Source organism: Ornithodoros turicata, chromosome 1 (genome assembly GCF_037126465.1).
Source record: "Ornithodoros turicata isolate Travis chromosome 1, ASM3712646v1, whole genome shotgun sequence".
NCBI classification, from domain to species: Eukaryota; Metazoa; Arthropoda; class Arachnida; order Ixodida; family Argasidae; genus Ornithodoros; species Ornithodoros turicata.
Window position 1 is genome coordinate 28,133,759 of NC_088201.1, and position 19,716 is coordinate 28,153,474.

Sequence of the window (19,716 nt, forward strand, 5' to 3'; positions counted from 1 at the left end):
GTTTGCAGAAGGTCATAGCCGAAAGTTCCACAATCCTCCGGCGAGTACGTCGCCAGTTAGATTTTTTTATCACTTTAGGTGAAACACTCTGTATATATATATATATATATATATATATATAGATACTCATGGAACGATGCGTCAGCACCAGAGGCTCGTTTGTGGCTCGTCAGCTCTGGGCAGCTGCGCATCGTTCGGAATTGGCAAACCAGGGGTCGCTCAGCGAGCGATATACACCTCTGAGGGTGACTGAGCACTCCTCAATGCCACAGTGCAAGCCAGTGAATATATATATATATACAAATGAAAAATAGCCGAAGCTCTGTAGCTGCACATTGAGCATATGTTTGTAATTTGATCGTGCACTCCCAGCCGAGGACAGCTGTTTTGCTCTACTTGGAGCTCTTCAGCCCGGCGCAGGAAAGTGACACGATCTTGGGTCGGCGCTAACAATGTGGCTCGGCGAGGCATCAGTGTTCCACGGTGACGGCGCCACCTGTGGAGGCCGCAGTCCCTTATGAAAATGATTTTCTAGTTTCTATACAAGACCTATAGAGAATCTATCTATCGTGTCTAGTGTCAATCTCGTGGATAGGAAATAGATAGAAGCTGTATAGGGTTTGTAACTGGTAAACTCTATACAGTTTCTATACAGGATTCAGACTCTAGAATGTATACGTTTTCTATGCAGTCTCTATAGAGCTAGTACTATAGCTGCCCCGAAAGATCTTATTTACGAACATGTGCTACTTGTTTTTTGCTGTACATTTGAAGAACAACTAATACATGTGATGTGTGCGTGTATGAACATGGATATAAATGCTAATAGCAATATTGTGACTTATCACTTCAGACAACGTGAACATTTGCCGTTTATTACTTTTTAATGTTGCACTTGAAGAACTGCTGCTTCTACACTGTCAGGGGAAAAGGTATAAAAAGCGTATGCATAAAAAAGGTAAACGAGGGCGGAAGTACCATTTTTGTACCTATTTCAACTCTCTATACCATCGTTTAAACCACGTGTAACTCACTGATCGCAGTAGTTAATCGTATAGTACGGGGCTGGCTCCATGCATGCGCAATGTGCAGCACCACATAAATTTGGTGTGGACATTGTGCTGGTCTAGTTCGAGTAATTTGAATAATAAACACAGTCCTTAATGCAGTAATATATTAACAATTGGAGGAAATGCTTTTAGTGACTGTAATTCGCTACGAAAATAACAATCTATGCGTGCTCCCCTCGGGTGGTGACCGAAATAAACCGTCCAAAATAAATCGTTCCGAAATAAATCGTGCCGAAATAAACCGTGTCAATTTAAATCCTAGTAATACTCCCACGGTGTTCAAAATCCCGCTACCGGCGAGAAAACCACCGCCAGCTATCCCGACACCGAGTGCCGGTCGCCCATAGCCACAGGAGCGGTGATGGCCCGCACCCCAGACTTGTACACGTTACCGAAAAAAAGTAACTAAATATCGTTACTCGTTACCATGAAAAAAAGGAACTAAATACGTTACCCGTTACCAAAGTAACAAAAGGAACGCGTTCCCGTTACTCGATAGTAACGAGTTACTTTTACGTTACCACGCTATTACAGAGCCGCGACCATGTCTAAATTGGCACGTGCTTCATTTGGTCCGACAATTTCCATGGAATTCGCTTTGAAGAATGGTTGGTGCTCGAAATGGGCATCGGTCATTTTTGATACGTTTGCTCGAGAGAGCCTCTGTGGCAAGACTGAAAAATTGCTGTGGAAAGGCATGGTTGCATCAAATACAGCCACCTTTGTTTGATGCACGTGTTGGATGCATGCATGTATAAACTGGCTCTTTGCATGGCAAACCTTTCCTTCATTTTACTAAACATACCCCCCCCCCCTTCGTTGTAAACCATCAAAGCAGCCAAGGTTCTCGTGCTACCTCCTCACAACACGACATTGGTTCCACGAGGTATTCGATTCATTCGTGGAAAGCAGTGCCTTTAACGTATAATCCTCGATACGGTAACTGCTACAGCTAACTAAAATATTCAAGACTCTTACCTGAGCACGCTTCTCCAAATTCGAATGCGACGAGTGGGATGCACTCGGTCATTTTAGTTTGGGAAGGCAAAGAAGACACCAAAATACTACATTCCCGTCACCTTTTGCCGCCTCCACCCTGAACGTCTCCTCAAACCCAGGCCACACTCACGTGATTATCATCTGTGCAATGGCCCACGTCGGGTGGACCCACTTTACAACACGGCGAATCAGCAGAGAATGACAATGCCATCTCAGAATCCAAGTTTCGGCGAGCTTAGTTACTCTAGTATATCCATTGGCAGCTGCTGGGAGATAACACCCACACCCACAAACAAATCCAGGGTATTTTTCCAGGAATGCTTTCATGGTCAATGACACGACCGGGAAGTGTTGCGGCATTCGTCATGCCGGTCACCTTAGGACTCAACGAAAGAATGACTGTCGACCAGAGGCTCCCAGGAGCTGAACATCCAGGTCAGGTCACTTCGTGTTAGAAGCGTACGAGATTTCGGGAATTTCCACATACTAACTGACCATGTCGTCCATGTTGAACCCGAGCGCGAACGAAGGAAAGGAACGAGTAACGTGAGTAACGAGTTACCGATTTTTGTAACTGAATACGTTATTAGTTACAATTTTTACAAAAGTAACTAGGTCGTTACTTCGTTACCGAAAAACGTAACTGGTTACTGGGTAACGAGTTACTTGTAACGAGTTACGTACAACTCTGCCGCACCCTGAGCCGACGGGAAAAGCAGCCGGCACGCAGGCAATAAGAATGATTTTCTAGTTTCTATACAGGACCTATACATAATCTATTTATCGTATCTAGTGTCAATTTTGTGCATAGGAAATAGATAAAAGCTGTATAGGGTTTTTAACTGCTAAACTCTATACACATTCTATACAGGATTCAGGAACTAGAATGTATACATTTTCTATACAGTCTCTATAGAGCTAATACTAGGCGCCGAAAGGTCTTATTTACGGACATGTGTTACTTGTTTTTGCTGTACATTTGAAGAACAACTAATACACGTGATTTATGCATGTATGGGCATAGATACAAATGCTAATAGCAATATTGTGACTTATCACTTCAGGCAACATTGACCGTTTTGTTACATTTTAATGTTGCACTTGACGAACTGCTGCTTCTACACTGTCAGAGGAAAAGGCATAAAAAGTGTATGTGTAAACCAGGGCGGAAGTGCCATTTTTGTACCTATTTCAACTGTCTATACCATCGTTTAAGCCAAGTGTAACTCACTGATAGCATGTAGCTAATCGTATAGTACGGGGCTGGCTCCATGCATGCGCAACGTGCAGCATCACATTAATTTGGTGTGGAGATTGTGCTGGGTTAGTTCGAGTAATTTGAGTAATAAACACAGTCCTTAATTCAGTAATATACTAACCAGTTGGAGGATTTTTAGTGGTTGTTATTCGCTACCGAAATAACAATCTATGCGTGCTCTCCTCACCCGTGTGGTTGCATCTCGAGCTAAGACGGCTCCACATGTGGCCTAGCCATTTCGTTGCGTGTTCTACCAGTATCTGTTCCTCTGCAAAGACGTCACAGGCGTGTGCGCCCTCTTGCTGTGTTTCCCTCTTGCTTTTGTTTATTTTACGTATTTCTTCGGTTTCTTTTTCGTTCCTTTTTTTTTTCTTTTTGGCTTGGAGTGGGATGTGGCGGTGAAATAAATGGAAAGTTCCTGGTTTTCGAAATAGAGAAGAAGATTATCGAGCTACTGCAATCGGCTCCCTCTTCGAAATTCTTTCGCAACCCGTTTCGTGACGCACCATTCATTGACAGTAAAGTCCACTTCATATAGTACATAAATACAGTCAGTATAGAAAAATAAGGCAACTTTATACCCTACCTGAATACAATCAGTATAGAAAAATGGGGCAACTTTCTATCCTATGTCTAACTACTTTGTTTTCAATGTATATATAAATGCTTTATCTATTTTCTATCCGATAGTATTCCCATTTATTCATAGAAACTCCATTCGGAGTAGATACAAGTTTTAATCTATTTCTTATGCGCTCTATCTAGGGTTTCCTATAGAAATTCTGTAGAAAATAGAATTTTTTTTTTCATAAGGGGTGCAAGCCAGCAAGTACATATACAAAGGAAAAGTAGCCGAAGCTCTGTAGCTACACATTGAGCATATGTTTGTAATTTGATCGTGCACTCCCAGCCGAGGACAGCTGTTTCGCAATACTTGGAGCTCTTCAGCCCGGCGCAGGAAAGTGACACGATCTTGGGTCGGCGCTAACAGTGTGCCTCGGCGAGGCATCAGTGTTCCACGTTCTTGGCCTTATGTTGCTCAACCGTCAAATGACTAACTACCTAAAAATCGTTAATTAACTTTTTAATTATAAAAGCTACGAAGTTGTCCCGATGAGAATATCTATTCCTTTCGGTGACTTGATATCGTAGTCGTTTTCAGAACAAAAATCCGTTCGCTATAGATAGTCCGGAAAAAAAAAAAAAAAGAGGTGAAGGTACACCATTTTTTTCTTTATTTTGTTCATTGCGCATCTTTGGAGACCCGTCTTTCCTTCACCCCCAATGTGAGAGGGTGAAAGAGCACACTGTCGCCTCTTGCGTCCTGGAAAAAGATTGAAAGAAAACAGAAAATGCAACACAAGATAAGGGCAGTTTCGATAGCGTCACCCGATACATGTGTTTTTGTTTGTTTCCGCAAGTTAAAGCTCATCTTCGACGCATGAGGCTCCTTCACCCTCTCACATTGGGGGTGAAGGAAAGACGCGTCTCCGAAGATGCGCAATGAAGAAAAAAAGAAAAAAAATTGTGTTCTTTCACGTTTCTTTTTTTTTTTCGGACGATCTACCAATCGGATTTTTGTTCTGAAAACGGCTACGATATCAGGCCACCGAAAGGAACAGATGTTCTCATTGGGACAATTTCGTAGCTTTTATAATTAAAAAGTTAATTCACGTTTTAAGGTAATTAGTCATTTGACGGTTGAGCAACATATGGCCAAGAAAGTCCGCCGGCCCAGAGATGATAGAAGTGAAAACAGCATGTCTATAGCCCTTATAGTTTTTTTAAATGAAAAACCTGTATCGAAAAAAAAAAAAAGAAAAGACACCCTGTATAAACATAGTAGGCGCAAGCAGTAACTACTGCAAAAACAAACAAACAAAAATCGCGGAAACACTGAAGGATGACTTCAAGCTGGAACAAGCTGTCGTGCAGCAGACTACACTTATAACATGACATTATCGGGTAAACATAAACAAGCCCCCGCAACAACTTCCGGTGCCACGAAGACTTCCGGTCCTTCCGCGACTAAGGACGCTTTGAAACTAGCCGCCATGCAGAATTATATCTTTCGCTTTCCTGATTTGTTGAAAACGGGAGGCGTACGCCTTTTTGTGACTATTTGAATTGCCACAAAAAGGCGTATGCGACCCTCTCCTCAAATTAGAAGCGATAACTACATCAATCGGCAAAGTGGTTGGCGCAGAGCTTGATTACTGTGAAACCAAATAGGCACCAAATAGGAAGCGGTGAAAACGGCATGTATTAGCAGGCGTGTAGTAGACGACACCAGAAGTGTCGTCTGCTACACGAAAGTTTGTTCCCGAATAAACCAAGTGAAGCGTCAGTGTTTGTTTTAATTTTCTTGATTAGCATTTAAGTCCAGTAAGGATTCACTTTACTATGCAAGGATGTAGAAAGAAACAGAAGAATGTAACCTTTCAAGCGTTGCGAGTTTTACTGTCCGCACCAATGAGGCAATTTTCTGAGATTTAGCTTCTACGATACCGAAATATACGTTTTGCAATTGGGTTTGTGTGTTCAGTTGCGTTGAACGTTGACGACACCAGTGCCATATTGTCGCAATCTTTGTGTGCGCTGCGCAAACGTATTTGTGCAAGAGACGACGTCATGTTTAAAAAAAAACAATCGTTACACGACAACATCCTTTCTGAATTAAGCGCTCCTTACGGTAAGTGGCACACTGTGTGTGCAAGTGTTCACCATGGAAAAGTTCTAGAATATGCCATTGATCCGGAGAATGAATTATGAAAGCCCATGGATGCAAAGTGAACGAGGGAAGAAGACTCTTTTGTCCTCAATCACCAGAAAATCCTATGCACAGCAAAATATCTCGTAAAGGATAAAGATGAGGCACCGTCCCTCTACCCACCTTGGCCATAGTTTGGGTGGTGGTGGTGATGATGGAACTGCTTCCACCTTGACCATAAAAACACAATTGTATGACAAATAACTCCCTAGGTGGACACCATGTTTTTATAGATGCAAATCTCCCTAGAAGTGAACAATTGTCGCATCAGGATATGCGCCCAAGGACTTCATACCTGCAATTCAACATTTATTCCGCTACGACCGTCTTTGTCCCCCCTTCTCAGTTTGCGTACAAGGGATCGATGATTATGGATTTCTCCTATCTTGTGGCAGACTATATATTGGCCAGTCCGAGACGAATATTAACGAAATGTTGAGGGAACATGGAGGCTAATCTTGCCGGCATGGGACATTAGAGTATCAATTATTGCGGGTGTTTACCAGAGCCCACTGAAACTCTACTGTCTTGGGCCGATATCGCAATGCGTTGGAATCTATCCAAGCATTCCCTATCAGACAAGGCACACTCGTTTAAGTCAGTCTGCGGTTTCACTTTCCGAGTTTATGTTTTTACGTTAGTGTGTTTGTCTGTGCTAAGATTTAGGGTAACTTGAGTAAACATCCGTTTATATAAACTCTTATATATAAAAACTTATATATAAACTCGTGGCGTCTTCTATCTCGTGTCTTTCCGCAAGAAAGGCGTCTGTACCGATATTCTTTACTCGCGAAGGGCCTATGAGTATCCAAGTCCTTGCCTTGGGTTCTCCCTAGGAACGCGAGATATAATAATAATACTCTAAGGGAATGATTCCAACAACAGAAAGTAAGGTGCACACACACAAAAAAAAAAAGAAAAGAGAAGAAAGAGAAAAATAAAATAAAAAGGGGAAACAACACTTCTCCAGAAATTAACGCGCAAGCTTTCTAAAATTGCGAATTATGTTTGATACAGGATAGTTTAACGTTGATGTCTGATGAGCCTCTCGCGAATGGAAAGAAAAGGCATTTCGTAGGAGTCAAGAAATTCAACAATAGATGATATATCGATCACCGTTCTCCCGCGACGTAAAGCCCCGAATTATTATATATTATTAGATGATATATTTGGGGTAGAAGTGGACTCATTCTGTAGGTGTTCACAAAAACACCGTCGCTATAGGTGCACGCGAAGTGGATGTTAAATAGAGCCGTCGAGCTGGCTTTGAAGCCCTACAACCCATTTCCGTAACGCGGGGAATCCGTGCAAGCGACGGCAGTACTAAAGCACACTGGCGATGTAAAGGGATGATGGGGGCGAATGGGCCGGCCGGCGACGAACCATGAGAGGCGGTCGATCTCCGAAGATTACAAGATGAAAAGAAGGCCATCCGATAACGGTCGTTTCTACGCGTTGCTCTGGAGTATCAATCCGTTATTTCCGGACGACTCGCCTTATTTTTTGTCTCCCCTATCGCAAACTTCTCTCGCCCGTTTTAATACATCGTTACGGCCCAGTCGAACTAACTGAGGATGAAGTCTGATATGTCGAAAAAGTTCACCTGGCAGAGTCATGGACGTCACTTTCGTCGCGGTGGCCTCCTCCGATACGCCTGCGACACCTCACCACACAGCATGCACCCTCGAAGGCAATGTCATTCTGTTTCCTGATTTGCTAAAAATGGGAAGAGTCGCCTACACTCTTAAAAATGAACTTCACCGCATAGCACGCTCTTAGCCAACCATTATCTTGAATGATATCGCTATGTGGCCTGATTTGTTCAAAGCGGTAGGCGTACGCCTTTTCTGTGACACTTATGCGGTTCATAATTGTCACAAAAATGGCGTACGCCTCCCGTTTTCAACAAATCAGGGCAGATAACGATATCATTCGAGATGATGGTTGGCTAGGAGCGTGCTATGCGGTGAAGTTCATTTTTAAGAGTGTACATCTTGGACACAGTGTCCAGGATAGGCACCTCCTCCTGTTTTCAACAAATCGGTGTGACAACGTATCATTCTCTGCAATGGTTGGTTGGTCAAGTTCCGTTTTGTGAGCGCTGTGTGCATGAGCATTTACCTTGTACTTGCCCCAGGGTTGCGAGTTCGAACCCTGTTGTTCTCAGCGAGAGGCGAGGGCGTGCCTCAGTGTAGTAAAATTAATAAAATTTTCTTATAATAGTAATTACGAAAATCTTGTAATAAGCGTAAAAGTACCGTTATAACAGTATAGTGATTTTGTAAACCGAGCTATATGAAAGCACCATTGCAAAGATCAAAATTCATTCGTGGTCTGCCTACACGGGAAGACTTCTGCTCTGTATTCGCGAGGCCCTAGATGAAAATTTTTCTGGCATCCCTTCCACAAACTGCCTCTTTCCTTCGCATTTTCGTTATTTCAGAACTTAATACATCTACTTTATGAACTAATAAAAATTCAGAGGGCGTCGTCCGCGGTGCAGCAGAAACACATTTGCGTAGCTTTCATTTGTTTACTGTCAGAGTTCTACCCCGCAATATATGTGTACGAATTGTTGTTTCTCAACCCGATTCCTTCTTTCCGTATAAACACATTTAGAAAGGAAAGCGAACGCCTCCACTATGAGCACCTTTACGAAACCATATACCAAGTAACCAGTGATGGGCAGTACTTGAAGTACCAAGTACTCAAGTAGTACTTTAAGTACATTTCTGGGTACTTGTACTTTACTTTAAGTACACCTTAAATCGTGTACTTTGTACTGTACTTCAAGTACTTTTTTCCGAGTACTTTCCCATCAAGTACTCAAGTACCCAAACTTGGACCCCAGGCAAAAAGTCACAAAAGAGTATCAAAAATACACCCTACTAAAAGCGCTAAAATGACAACAAGAAGACGAAAACACACAGATAGGGCTATCTCTGAGTTTTCGTCTTCGTGCCGTCACTTCAGCGCTTTTAGTGGGATGCGGTACATTTTACCAAAAAGGATTTTTGTGTTTTTAAATAGCACATTTGTTGAAGCGGATCTATTGTTGAGAGGCTTGAAATGTGTAAAAATAAATAAAATAAATAATTGGGTGTTTACGTCGCGAGAGAACTGAGATCATGAGCGACGCCACAGCGATCGGTCTGTGGATTGCTTTTGCCCACCTGAGGGTTCTTTAACGTGCGATGAAAGCTCATCACACGGCACTCCGTATTTAACGTCCCTCGCGGAAGACGGCGTGTCCAAGCAACTTGTACCCTGCCACCAAGTTGCTGGCGTCCTCGGCCGGGTTCGAACCCGCGATCTTGGGATCAGAAGGCGAATACGCTACCGACTGAGCCACCGAGGCCGGTAAATGTGTAAAAAGTATCAACACTTCTATTATTATGTAAAACGAATGGAATACAAAGACACGCACACATTATGACATCGCAAACGGCAGCACAATGACTTAGTCCATTGTCATTTCAGTTCTCGCAATGCAGAGTTCTATGCTTTTTTATAATGTCTCCTTCATTCGCAATTAATAAGCATTTATGCATTATATATCACATTATATGTGTGATTGCATTACATGATGAACACTCTGCAAGACACACCGGCTTTAATTTTTACATTTTACGTTTTTTTAATTGGTCACATGGATTACATTGCAGCAGATTACAGTCGTATAAAAATGAAGGCTTATACTGTGCTTCATCTTTTTTACTTTCATCATATTCTTTTTCTAAACAAAAAGCAGCAAGAAATTCCCAGAAATATGTAATTTCTGTTGCCTTGTACTTTTTTCTTCTTGAAATTTCCTAGTCTGCTATAGCAGAAGATTAGTACCAGAACACCACACTAGGCAGGTGATCCTGGATCAGTCAGGGTGTAATACTATTTTGCATAATCACAGCACAGCTGCTGATTACCTTCCTACATGTAACTGCACATTATGACCTCTGATTAAGTTTATATTCACGGGTTAGCACTTAACCTAAGACTTTATGGCTCCAAAGCATTTGTCAAGAATACTCGCTAAACTTCTGCAAAAAAAAAAAAAAAAAAAAAAAAAAAATAGTCACAGATGCTAAACAGTAAAATGCAAAGTGATACAAACTAAATTGGCAATGTACTTGATCAGTACTTGAAGTACTTTGCCTGGTACTTTGTACTTTACTTGAAGTACACTTTGAATTGGGTACTTTGTACTGTACTTGAAGTACTAATGATGCCAGGTACTTGGTACTTTACTTTAAGTATAATTTTGAGGTACTTTGCCCATCACTGCAAGTAACTCGGTTTGTTAATCAGATAATACGTTATTACGGGATATTTCATTAAATTCGGCAACGTCTTTCATCAATGAAAAGCGTGCAACCTTCAACTATGCAGAGATATCTATAGCATTGTGCATCACTGCATGGACGCTTTTAATAACGAATTCTTTTTTTTTTCTTTTTTTTTTCACGTTACTTGCTTCCGTCCACATCTCCTTCAAGCAACAATATCAGTTTGCTCCAAGTATCATCCGTCGAACCGGTCAGCGCGAAATGGAGTATTCGTGTCGTCCGAGGTGACACCAACATTCCTGTCACGCTGCCATTCACTATGAGAGCTTTTACGCTCCGTCGGTGGCTGCTCCACATGTTTGTTGATTGCCAGCCGAGGAAGTGGACGTCTTATGGCAAATTTATTTTTGCTTCCTGATACTCGCGTCATTGTCACTTCAGGAAGGGTGTCGGATAGAGTCTGTCGCTCTGAGGCTTCACTGCTACAGACATAAAAAAATAAAAGAAAACACAAATAAACTGGATATATATTTTAAATACGTGGATCCCCGGCGCGAGCATGAAAATCGCTGTCGGAGGACAGATTGGTTACTTTCGCGGCAGAGACAATCTCCAGATACTGTATAATAATATCGCCTGGCTGGCCTATCAGGCCGTTCCCTGCACTCTGTTCATTGGTATGTGAGTGGCTGCCTGTTGTGACCGGAAACCGTCGGATGAAGTTAGGACGAGGCACTGTTTTTGTGTTTGGTGCTCTCCGACAGTCGGTCCCTGTGCACATTCGGGTTTTTAGTACTGATGAAATAAAAGCCAGCGCAGTGTATATTGCAATTCTTTCTATGCACTGCATGGAAACTGTGTTGTAGGTACTGGGGAGCTGGTCAAGGCAGCACCAGCAACCTGCGCTGTGTGCACTGACGACCTACCTCAAGGACATACGTGCTGATATAATCTTTTAATTCATTCAGTGCTTCCACACGTCAAGCGTCCTGGAACAGCTGGTCGCACCAGTGCGACCTATACGTTTCCATTTTTTCTTTCTATTTCTACTCTATGATGTTTTATTATTACCGTGTCGCTGCCCCCCCCCCCCCCCAGTGGGTCAATTACTGGTCCAGTGTTCGAACCCAGCCGTGGACGCCAGATTTCGGTCCACGTTAAAGCCACCTGGTGGGCAAAATTAATCCACAGACCGACCACCGCGGCATCGCTCATGATCATAGCTGTCTGGCGATGATCAATTATCTTCCGAACCGATGAAATTCTGCTATAACACTCGCGACCTTGACGAAGTACCAGGTATAATTTCTGAAATATCGCCAGTGAAAAACCCTCGTCGAAATAACCGTCCCATATTACGCCACCGTCGTCCACATTTTCCAAGGCCCGCATTAGACCGACATTAGAGCAGCGACACAAGAAGGGGGTGTCAACATGCTGTTCTGCACGACTGATGAGATCGGTTCGATCACTGAAATGTGTCGGTTGTTTGAAATAAAAAAATATTGAACACTAACGGAAAAAGTAAAGAGAAATCTTTTAGCGTACATTCTCTATCCGCGATCAGTGTTCGCTGATGAGCCTCACCAATAATTTTCCTACTCTGCGACGGCATTTAAGAGCAGATGCTACGTGCATTAAAATGTCGCTAAACGTGAAAGCGATACTTATGCAGACATACACAAACACACACGCGCAAAAAGCCCTGCCGGAAGAAAAAAAACCATTTAGTGAGGCAGTAGATGTCTTAGTGAAAGTGTGTAAAAGCCTTTTTCCTTCTCGCTGATGATTTCAGGCCTTCTGGGGCTTTACTTGAGTAGATGCATTTATTCCATTCTGTGTGGACGGCACTCACTTGGAATCTTTCATGCTCTCTTTAGGTCTGGCGGCGCAGACAGAGCTCAAGTTTGACACTGGTAAGTCACGTCCAGGGGTTTTGTCATTCTGAAAATGAAATCAGCATTTTTTTTCTCTCTCTTTCACTTTTCTGAGCAAGGGGACACGATAGATACATTCGTATTATTATTATTATTGATTGCAACAACTCCCAGCAACAAATGAATATGGACTCTATCGACTGCACTTGAAAGTACTCCAAGAGAAATCAACACCGCTACAAGCTACTGTTTTTCCTTATTCTTTTTCGCGCGCGTCTTTTACACAGAAACAATTTACTTCACTTGGCCCCCTGCGGAAGAACAGTTATGACGGTATGGAGCAGCCCAACGATGGGGAGTATTTGAAATACCAAGTACTAACTTTAAGTATATTTCTGAGCACTTGTACTTTACTTGAAGTACATTTCAACTTGTGTACTTTGTACCGTAAAATACTTTTTCGTAGTGGTGGTGGTGGTGCTAATGCAAGAGCTCGCCGTTGTCGGCCTCACAGAGGTGGGCAACGTCATGACTAACGCTCTGGGGGAATGTGCGTCCTGGGCCGACTTCTAAGGGAACTGTGCCGACATATGTCTAACAGCGTCTGAGGAAAAGCCCCAGACAGCACACAGCCGGCGCCGGGACTTTTCCTAGTACTTTCCCGTTAAGTACTCAAGTACCCATCTGGGACTGCAGACAAAAATCGGAAAATATCAGTAAATATTTTTTCTTGAATGGACATTTTTGAAGAAGAGAATTCATTATTGACAGGCTCAAAATGTTGACAAGCTATTAAGAACTCAGTATCAGCTATCAGAACTTTTATGTTGTCCAACAGTCAAAAGTTGCAAATGCAAAGGCCAACACACACTATACGTATGACTCTGAGATAGGCAGTACGATGACTTGGTCTCTGTTCTCCCAAGGCATGATTCAAGTGCTTTTTCCATCATTCAATCATTGTATTTCACAATATCTTAATCGCTTCTTATCTTATTCGCTAATTATTGTACGATAAAAAAAATGAAGATTTTTTTTCACATAACACGGATTATTTTTGCAGCAGGCAAAAAGCTGCACAGAACAAGAAGTTTCGCAATGCGCTTTCTATTCTATTCTTTTTTTTTTTTTTTTGTCTCTCTCTTTCCTTTTTTTTACATGTGACATTTCTGGAAGCAGCAAGGAGTTGTCAGAAATACAGGGTTTTCCACGAGAGGATGTCATTAAAGTTCCTAAAAATTGTTTTGACTTCAGTAAATTATGAAACTACCTGGAATACATTCATGCTTTTGCCACAGGTTGGGGCCATTTGCGTTCGTGTTACGTATTAATTAAGCTAATTTGCATAGTTAAGCTCGAGAAATTGTCAAGCAAATGCAGCATTTTTCTTCCTGAATTCGGAAGCCTATGACCGTAACACACTATTCCAATCAAAATCACGTGTTTTCCGCAAGATTTCTACAAAAAATTTACAGCCGAAAATCAGTCACTCGCCGAAGCATGCCCGGTGAAATCTGCGTTTGCGATTGCGGAACTCTTGGCTCGAAGAGCGACACAGTTTTATTCCGATCGAGGGCCTTGTCGCGCAGCCCGTCATTATCAGTGACTGGCGGCTGATGACAGCCACGTTGATAAAGGCGAAAGGTGTGATTGTGGCGTGGTTTCCTTTCTTATTGCACAGGAGGGAGGGTATATGGGCGGAGCCAACAGTTCCGCAAACGTAAATATCAGCGCGCTCGCCACAGACTGATTTTCCGTTGCCAAATTTTTGTCGAAATCTTGCGAAAAACCCCGTCGTGATTTTGATTGGAATAGTGTGTTATGGCCACAGGCTTCCGAATTGAGGAAGAAAAATGCTGCTTTTGCTTGGCAATTTTTCGAGTTTGTACGAGTGTATACAAATTAGCTTAATTAATACATGGCACGAATTCAAACGGCCTCAATCTGAGTCAAAAATCTGCATGAGTGTATTCCAAGTAGTTTTATCATTTTTTGAAGTGAAACCTATTTTTAGGAATGTAATGACATCCTCTCGTGGAACACCCTGCATATAACCCCCGTTGGCCTTTCGTATGAAATCTTGCCTTCTCGCATATTATGCCCAAAGATTAGCACCGGAGCACTGTGCACTGAGGGGAATGAGATGTATCACTCATGCTCATACTATAATAATACTTTGCACTAGCCCAACAACAACAACAACATAGATGAATGGATGATGCTGGTGATGATGTGGGATGTTTGCCTGCGTTGAGTGCAGGACCCTGGCACACTGCACTAGCCCAGCTAACTGCCTGTGTGTATATAAATGGCAAACTATCCCACCTAGTTCAGCTCATATTGACGCGTAAGTAATTAACAGGATTTCACAACCAGCACTTGCCAAAAATATAAACATAATTACTTTCTGACTTTTTAAAGTCATGAAATGGGTTAATGGCGAACTGCGCAGCGATACAAACTAAATTTGTAATGCGTTTGGTGTGTACTGTAAAGTAGTTCTCCTGTACTTTGGGCTGTCCTTAAATTACCACTGATACTTGGTTACTACTTTGCTTTAAGTACAATTTGAGGTACTTTGCCCATCACTGGAGCCATTCTCCCATACATACGGGGCCGCTCGAATTTACCCTTGCGTTCGATTGGCCGAACCGCAGATACCTGGATCTACGTTCATCCCATATTGTATACGCATAAAACAACACACCCAGCGAACGAACGCCCACAGTCACAATTCACCGAATGTGCCTTGAAACTACACGCGAAAATCGGAAAAATAAAATAAATATTAGTAAACTAGAATTACGGAAGAGGTATGTTGTCTATATGCCGACGTCTCTACTTCCCCGGCAAGTTACGTTTTCTGTTTTCTTTGTAGGAGGCAGGGAAGGTGTACTAACACTTGTCGAACACACTTTTGCCTTTCATTTTCCCGATTGACAGAGGACGCCGCAGGCAGTGTGCTTTCTGGTTCCCGTCCTATCTTCAATCGACACACTCAAACGAAACTTGTATTGGCCCGTTTGTGTTTTTGCTACTTTTTTGTTTCGCAGCATCAGTTGACTAAATAGGATAGGAAGCCCATTTCGCCTATACGTGTTAAGTTCTCTATACTCCCCTTGCATCGATGTGTTGGAGCAAATGTGTATTACTCGGCACTGTTGCGTTTTTCCTTTGCGCGCTCATTTGTGTAATCAGATGACTGTGGAGAGTTTCGTTACGTTTCTATTTTATGCAATTACCGAGAAAGCTCGTCTCTCTTACGGGCGTATAAGGATATCGAGTTCAAACGCCTCACAAGGATTTGATCTGAAACTACCAGTGTCTTCGCGTTTGGCACATGTGACTATGCATATTAAGTTTTGTAATTCACTGGCTCTTCCTGTCCTGGCCACCCTCTTCGCCAGAGCGCCATTTCGGCGAGCTAATTACCCTCTGCTTCTTCCCCCACTATTCATGTAAGCGCCAACTTGTGATAGGGCTCCCCAGGTTGCGTGGTCGAACCTGGACCGACCCCTGTAGTGTCGCTTATGGTCATAGCTGTTTTAGATTCGTAACTAATAGTGTCTGCGTAATTGATGTTTAGGCAAGGGAAAACACTACCGGAACAAAGTTCTGTTGCAATAAATACATGTACCAGACGTGCGGCGCAAAAAAAAAAAAAAAAAAAGAACTGCTGTTTTGCCTATTGGTGGTATACAGAATACGCGGATGTTCTTTTGGTCATTCCGACGATATTTGGGAACGTAGCATGCATTCTACCGTGCTTATGTACGAGCTTCAGTCGCGAAAGGCGGTTAATGACTTTAATGAATCGGGCCGGTCTATATACGTTGGTGCGACTCCGGAGGTTGTACTACAAATATTTGCAGATGATTGCACTGCTGGAGGTATGAGATATGCTGAGGGCATAGAAAGCGTCTGGGTCAAAGTTTATTGTTATTACACTGCGTATTTGTCGCGAGAGGCATAGTGTAGGTTTAATCGTTCCATACGTGATATAGATGGTAGTGATAAGGGATAAATACGTTGTCTTGGTGCTGCTTCGCACCTCTTCTCTTATACATTTTCCTTCAATACTTTCTCAGTACATCTAGTAACGGGGCATTGTCCCGTCACACTGTCTATGTATTTCGATTCATCATCAAATCAACTAAATTTGTAATTTGTTAAAATTAATTAAATCATCCTCGCCTAATCGTGTCGAAGAGGTCTGAATATACGAGCCTGGTCTGATTTGGTCATTGGATGAGCACACATGCAGCGCTCAACTAGGTAAGAGTTCGATTTGGTAAGAGCCTTTCCGTTATGAAGGCGGGTTTTGAAGGAGAGGGATGGTGGAGTGACCTTTGAATTTTTCACGGCTTCGTTTTTCGACAGCTGGCAAGATTGACCTAGTGCGTGCTGGAGAGCCCGGTAGAGAGGATGCTCCTCCCCCGTTCACGCGATCGAAGGCGCAACGGAAAGTAATCGATTTGACATCGCGCTTAACGCGGTTGGACAGTCCATGCTGGTTTCGGGGACTTGTTAGCGCTTTTGCCGACGTTCTTGCAGCACTAGCTAGGCGAAGCGTTAGCCCTCACTTGTGCGCGGGGGACTGATGTCTTACGGGCTCTATTTCGTAATGACGCGACAAGAACCAACTAAGCCATCTGCTGTGTGCGGGTAGGCATCAAGGTACGCTTAGTTTTGCGTCCTCTTTTAGGAGGAACTGGACTCATGCCGACAATCGTCTGGGACATACCGCTGAAAACCGAGGTAAAGCCCTTAGATCGGCGGGTGACCTCTCCCTGCGTGGATGCCACTTCCTGTTCATTAAACTTATGCATATATACACCCCCCCCCCTTATATTGCATACATGCAGGCGTTAGAATCAGTTAACAATCGTAGTTCTTTTTTTTTTCTTTTTTTTTTTTTTTCAGTGCCGTGCCGTTACGACATTATGATGTTACTAAAGGTATGTCCCGAAAATAGAAAAAAGTGAAGTGGTACCATTACCTTTAGAATCCAGTGTGGAAAAAGCTCCAATTCACATTTTAATAAAGCGACCCGGTAGCTGAAATTTACTAATTACTTATATAGATACTCAGGGTGTCTACCAACCTGGAAACCCGAGAATTGTCAGGGAATTTGCCAAAAAGTAGCTGAAGTCAGGGAAAATCGCAGACAAGTGCCGTGACAATGCGCAGCGAATCGCAAATGCCAACCAGTGGTGGAGCGGCCACGCCGCAGCAACGTTGCCACGAATAGCAGTTTGCCAGTAAGACAAGCTCAGAGGCATAAAAGTAGGGCATCCTCGCTAATAATCAGTAAATGATCTGTTTTATGAGGGATCTGTATCAAAACGTAGCAGCAGGCGCCAAGTTCCCTTTTGTATTGACCAGAGAATTCGCTTGAAATAGTTAGTGAAAACCTGGAAAAGTCAGGGAATTTGAAGACTGCAATTTGGTTAACACCCTGGATACTTTTTTTTATAGACTTTTTCACGCGCTACGTAAAACAGCCCCCAGGAAGTACGTAGTAAATACAGACACAACCTTAGTATTTATACTCTAAAAACAGAACTTCACCCGCATATAGGGCGCTCTGCGCCAACCATTGCAGCGAGTACGCCTTTGTTGCTTCTCGGCGCTAACGCGCAATCAAAAAAAAAAAAAAAAAAGTACGCCTTTTTGTGTCAATTTGGATATGTGGTAATTGACACAAAAAGGCGTGCGCCCCCTCTCTCTTCGAATTAGAAGCGGTAACCCTATCTTTCCTGGCAATGGTTGGTGCAGTGCGTGCTATGCTGTGAAGTTATGTTTTCGGGTTTGGCTGAGTGGTTAGCGTGCTGGTCATGTCATGTCGAGACTGGGAGGTACCCGGGTTCGAATCCCGGTGCAGGCTGGGCTGTCTGGGGTTTTTCCTGGGTTCTCCTGAGTTGATTGATTTGATTGATTTGTAAAAAAAAAAAAAAAAAGAAAAAGAATCTTAAGACGCTTTCTGACATATGTCGGCACAGTTCCCTTAGAAGTCGGCCCAGGACGCACATTCCCCGTCAGTCGTGACGTTGCCCACCTCTGTGAGGCCGACAACGGCGAAGAAGTGGGAACCCTTAATCTTTATGCAATACGATTAGCTTTCTATCTGATCTGTTTCCATACTCCTATAGTGGATGCCGGTCTCAGGGTCGCTCTTGCCGTCGCAAATGATTTCAATGACGACGCACACAAAAGGCAGTGCAATTTTTTAGCGGAGGCCAACTGCCCGACATCTTTTTCCATTCTCGAAGTCTTCCTAAAAACCATTTGCAACGGGCGACTCTCCTCAAAGGGAGAAGCCATTTATATCGTCTAGAACACGTCGTTTCACAACGAGGTATTGTAATCGTCGAAGAATTGTGAGCATGTGCATGCAGATGCCGATTTTGCGCATTTCTTGTATACTGCTTTTTTCTTCTTCTCTCACGCTGGTAGTAAGCAACAGCTCCTCGTTTTCCTTTTTCCGAAGACGGGTTCCTCCCGAGTCTTTTTTACCCTCTAAGCAAGATTTCCCGCTTTTTCTTCCGCTCGAGGGTCACACTTCACTCAGTGCTTTTCCCGCGTTTATGGTGCGCAGTACGATAGCGTGTACGCGTAATTGGCGCACGCTGGAGTTATTTGTATTCTCTCACATTACCTAATAAGAGAAAATGTTGTCACCTTTTTTTGTACATGTAGCGAAAGAGCCGTTCTGCAGGACAAGCCCTTTTCAGCTCTTTCGAAGAAACATGTTCGATTGACTGCAATCTAAAACCGTGGTTATTCGAGCGGCACGTGAAGATTTTCTCTCGTCGCGGGCCCCCTTTTAAAGGATAATAAGGTGCAATAACGCAGTAAAATCTGACTCCCTTTCTTTCGTAACAAGTTAGAAGCTAGGCTCTCAATCCCCTGATGACATTTGGTCACTTAGAGGTGCCAAGGCATAGAATTTGTGTAATGTTAACTCGCTAAGATAAAGCTATATTTGTGTACGCACACAGACAGGTGCATTAGGGCTAGACGGGATTTCTACCCCACCATATCCCCATGACACCGACATGACCCTGATGACAAGACATGATGCTTCCGTCGCGTCCTTGCTGGAACATAAAGAGCCACCACCTGGAAGACCCGTCCAGGATAGCGTTAATCCAGTCAGTTGCAAGGTCGTGTCTGAGGCAGTCGTGCACGATACATTTACATTAGCACGTCACATAGATGGTTAAATAATACGAATGTCAAGGGTCTGCACGATTTTTCATGAAGGCTACCCGCTAATATGGCTTCCGGTTCCTGACGGATCACGCCAAGGCGGGAACTAGGGCTGTCTCATGAGGAAGAGTGAAGCAACACGGTGCTCGAACACTCGAGCATTGGTCAAAACTGCGTGATCTAAATTTTTTTAGTGCACGACTTGAATATCTCGTGGCCAGCGATAAGACGAATACAGTAAGTAAGC

General features: G+C 43.1%; 1 protein-coding gene across 2 annotated transcripts in view; it reads left to right on the top strand.

Moving 5' to 3' along the window:
- Positions 1-19,716, top strand: part of LOC135377773 (CD109 antigen-like) — a 225,577-nt gene that overhangs the window by 86,498 nt on the left and 119,363 nt on the right. For both annotated transcript variants that reach the window (XM_064610439.1, XM_064610438.1), the window contains one exon: positions 12,261-12,296. The gene's annotated coding sequence lies outside the window, so the exon portion shown is untranslated. The remainder of the gene's footprint in view (positions 1-12,260; positions 12,297-19,716) is intronic.